Here is a 4556-nt window from a genome sequence, read left to right as displayed (position 1 = left end):
ATTAATCTCGCGATGGTTCAAAAATAATTCAAATTTCAAATAACAAGTCAAATTCTTATTTCTTCAAACTGTTAAATAAAAATGTCCGAGGGTTTAAAATTAATCGCTAAGTATTTAACAGGTTGGAACCAACATTAAATGGATTTTTAAATTGCCCCGAGGAATAATTATTATGGACAAGCAACACTTATTATGCCCATTTAAATATAAACCTATTTTCAAACACTTTCCAAATAACCTCAAACTTTTTAGACAACACCAAAATATCAGTAGGTAATTTTGTGGGAAGTTTCAACTTTAACTAAAACCATTTAGTACCTAAACTTAATACAAAACAGTAGTAACTAAGAAAACAGAAAAGAAAAAGCGGAACCTACTAATAAAAAGAAAAGAAACCTAATCTACGGGCCCCTGGCCCATTTAGCAAAACAGGCCCAGCCCATCCCCAGCTCCTTCAATCTAGCGCTACAGGAGGCAGGGGAGGCGTGGCGGCCATCCACGGCGCCATGGCCGCGGTGGCAGCCATCCCGCGGCTCCCCCGGTGGTTACGGCCTCGCCCTACAAGACCCCGGCGCCCCGTCGTCAACCCTAGCCCCCAAACATTTTCTCCCTTGCTCGCTCTCCTCTCCCGTGCTAAATCGCCGCCACTGTTGCCACGCCACCGTGATTGCCATGGCCAGCCGCCTTCCCTCGCCATGCCGCCTTGTCCCTGAGGACCGCGAAGACCGCCTCGTCTACCTCGTGCACCAGATCGGAGCTGGGAGGTTGCCGACACGTCGCCCGCATCTTCTTCCTCTGCCACGGCTGTCGAACGCCATCGCGCGATGCGCCGCCTTCGACCCCTCCCCGTCGCGTCCGAGCTTCCAGAGAGCTCCGGGGTGAGCATCTTCGCGTTTCCCCTCTCTCTTGCACGACTCCGTCGCCGCTGCTCCGCTTCCTCGCGCTGGCCCGCGCCTTGGCCGCGCTCGCGTGCTCGCTGCGCGCATCCACGCCTGCCGCCGATGCCCCCGTGCGATGCTGCTGCACTGCGGCCGCCCCCGCCCGAGCACGTCACTACTCTCCCCGCTCGCCCCTGCTTGCCCTGCGCGCCACTGCTGCTATTGCTTGCTGATCTTGCTTTGCGTACTGCTACTGCTCAAGCTACTGCCTGCTCCTGTCGCTGCCTACTACAGCTGTTGCCGCTTGCTATTATGCTCTTGCGCCGCTACTGCACTCTGCTACTGCTCCTAGCAATGGCTGCTGCTGTTCGCTCCTTCTAGCTGCTGTTGATATGCTCCCGAGTCGTGGTGTGTGTGCGTGAGTGTGTGTGTTGTGTGTGTGCAGAGGTGTGTGAGCCGGCCCTTGTTTAGTCTAGCTTAGGATTAAATTAGTGCCAAGTTAGTCTAATAGTAGATGACATGTAGGCCCCCTTTTAAATAGGTTAGATTTATTTATTTGTTTAGGTATAGCCTATGACATGTGGGCCACTTCCTGCCCTTTTGACTAGTCAAGTTGACTTGGTCAACTCGGATTAAAACAAATTAAAATAAAACCAGAAATTTTAGAAATTGTTTAAACCTTTGAAAATTAATAGAAAGTAATCCGTGTGTCAGATGAAAAAGTATTATACATGAAAGTTGCTCAGAACGACGAGACGAATCTGAGTACGCTGTCCGTTCGTCCGCCACACATCCCTAGCATTGCGAACATCGAACTTTTCCCTTCCTGTTCATCTGTCTGAAAACGCAAATCGTCGGGAATACTTTCTCGGATGTTTCCCCCTTCGCTAGTATCACATAGTACTGCGATAGGTCACCTCTGATACTACGTATTGTCAGGTCTTGCTTTGTGCTGCTTTGATTGCTCTATTATTTATTGTGTTTCCCTTCCGTTACTTCTTTCCGGTAGACCCCGAGACTGCCGGCGACCCCAGTACGACTACGGTGTTGACGACCCCTCCTTGCCAGAGCAACCAGGCAAGCCCCCCCCCCCTTGATCACCAAATATCGCCTACTCTTCTCTCTATTGCTTGCGTTAGAGTAGTGTAGCATATTACTGCTTTCCGTTATTCCTATCCTGATGCATAGCCTGTCCTTGCTACTACTGTTGTTACCTTTACCTGCAATCCTAATGCTTAGTATAGGATGCTAGTTTATCATCAGTGGCCCTACATTCTTGTCCGTCTGCCATGCTATACTATCAGGCCGTGATCACTCGAGAGGTGATCACGGGTATATACTATATACTTTATACATGATACATGTGATGATTAAAGTCGGGTTGGCTCGAGGAGTACCCGCGGTTGATTCACAAATTGGGGGCTGGAAGGACATACTTTCCCGACAGCCCTCTATGTGGATTTTGGTGGCGAAGCGACAGGGCAGCTTGGTACCACCTAGGAGAGAGGTGGGCCTGGCCCTGGTCGACGTTCGCGGTTATTTCAAGATAACACGTTTAACGAGATCTTGGTATTTGATCTGAGTCTGGCCACTGGCCTATACGCACTAACCATCTACGCGGGGACAGTTATGGGCACTCGACGTCGTGGTATCAGCCGAAGCCTTCGTGACGTCAGCGACTGAGCGGCACACGCCGGATTGGACTGGAATGCCTGCTAGGCTAGGTCTGCTTCTGGCCGCGTTTGCAACGTGCAGGTGTGCAATGGGCGATGGGCCCAGACCCCTGCGCCATAGGATTTAGACCGGCGTGCTGACCTCTCTGTTGTGCCTAGGTAGGGCTGCGACGTGTTGATCTTCCGAGGCCGGGCATGACCCAGGAAAGTATGTCCGGCCAAATGGGATCGAGCGTGTTGGGTTATGTGGTGCACCCCTGCAGGGAAGTTAATCTATTCAAATAGCCATGATCTTCGGTAACAGGACGACTTGGAGTTGTACCTTGACCTTATGAAAACTAGAACAGGATATTTAATAAAACACACCCTTCCAAGTGCCAGATACAACTGGTGATCGCTCTCTCACAGGGCGACGAATGGAGGATCGTCGGTTAGGATTATGCTATGCGATGCTACTTGGTGAACTTACTATCTACTCTCTTCTCCTGCTGCAAGATGGAGGTTACCAGAAGCGTAGTCTTCGAAAGGACTAGCTATCCCCCTCTTATTCTGGCATTCTGCAGTTCAGTCCACATATGATACCCTTATTCCATTTGATACCAATGCATACATATGTAGTGTAGCTCCTTGCTTGCAAGTACTTTGGATGAGTACTCACGGTTGCTTTGCTCCCCCTTTTTCCCCTTTCTATACCCGATTGCTGCGACCAGACGATGGAGTCTAGGAGTCAGACGCCACCGTTGACGACGACTCCTACTACTCTGGAGGTGCCTACTACTACGTGCAGCCCGCCGACGACGACCAGGAGTAGTTTAGGAGGATCCCAAGCAGGAGGCATGCGCCTCTTTCGATCTGTATCCCAGTTTGTGCTAGCCTTCTTAAGGCAATCTTGTTTAACTTATGTCTGTACTCAGATATTGTTGCTTCCGCTAACTCGTCTATGATCGAGCTCTCGTATTCGAGCCCTCGAGGCCCCTGGCTTGTAATATGATGCTTGTATGACTTATTTTATTTGTAGAGTTGTGTTGTGATATCTTCCCGTGAGTCCCTGATCTTGAGCGTACACGTTTGCGTGTATGATTAGTGTACGGTCAAATCGGGGGTGTCACAGTTATGTCCAAGAATATGCATTTTCATCTTATGCTTCCAACTAGCAAAATTTGTACAATCAAAGTAAGGACCTTTACGTTGGTAATTTCCCTCGCTAGACGCCAAATTCTCCTGGTGAAACCAAGGCTATGACCACCAAAAGCTATGGAGATCAAAGCAAATGGAGAACAAAGCTCTGATACCACTTGTAGGATAGAAAGTATGTCTAGAGGGGGGTGATTAGACTACTTGACCAAATAAAAATCTAGCCTTGTCCCAATTTTAGTTCTAGGCAGATTTTAGCAACTTAGCACAAGTCAAGCAATCAACCTACACATGCAATTCTAAGAGTATAGCAGCGGAAAGTAAAACAATTGCATATGAAGGTAAAGGGAGGAGTTTGGAGTGTGCAAACGCAATTGGAGACACAGAATTTTTGGTGTGGTTCCGATAGGTGGTGCTATCGTACATCCATGTTGATGGAGACTTCAACCCATGAAGGGTAACGATTGCGCGAGTCCAGGGAGGGCTTCACCCACGAAGGGTCCACGAAGAAGCAACCTTGTCTATCCCACCATGGTCGTCGCCCACGAAGGACTTGCCTCACTTGGGTAGATCTTCACAAAGTAGGCGATCTCCTTGCCCTTACAAACTCCCTGGTTCAACTCCACAATCTTGACAAAGGCTCCCAAGTGACACCTAGCCAATCTAGGAGACACCACTCTCCAAGAGGTAATAGATGGTGTGTTGATGATGAACTCCTTGCTTTTGTGCTTCAAATGATAGTCTCCCCAACACTCAACTCTCTCTCACAGGATTTGGATTTGGTGGAAAGATGATTTGAGTGGAAAGAAACTTGGGGAAGGCTAGAGATCAAGATTTATGTGGTTGGAGTGGAATATCTTGACCTGAACAC

General features: G+C 48.9%; 1 long non-coding RNA gene across 1 annotated transcript; it reads left to right on the top strand.

The window, feature by feature from the left end:
- The first annotated feature begins 503 nt into the window (after positions 1-503).
- LOC147958591 (uncharacterized) lies at positions 504-3580 on the top strand. Its single transcript, XR_015611072.1, has 3 exons — positions 504-878; positions 1888-1955; positions 3262-3580. It is a non-coding gene; the product is annotated as an uncharacterized LOC147958591 (long non-coding RNA).
- Positions 3581-4556: the final 976 nt, after the last annotated feature.

The sequence above is a fragment of the Triticum urartu genome, chromosome 7A (assembly GCF_056163025.1).
Source record: "Triticum urartu cultivar PI428250 chromosome 7A, HENAU_Tu73, whole genome shotgun sequence".
NCBI classification, from domain to species: domain Eukaryota; kingdom Viridiplantae; phylum Streptophyta; class Magnoliopsida; order Poales; family Poaceae; genus Triticum; species Triticum urartu.
The sequence above is the reverse complement of the archived record's forward strand: the minus strand, read 5'-3'. Positions and strand labels throughout refer to the sequence as shown.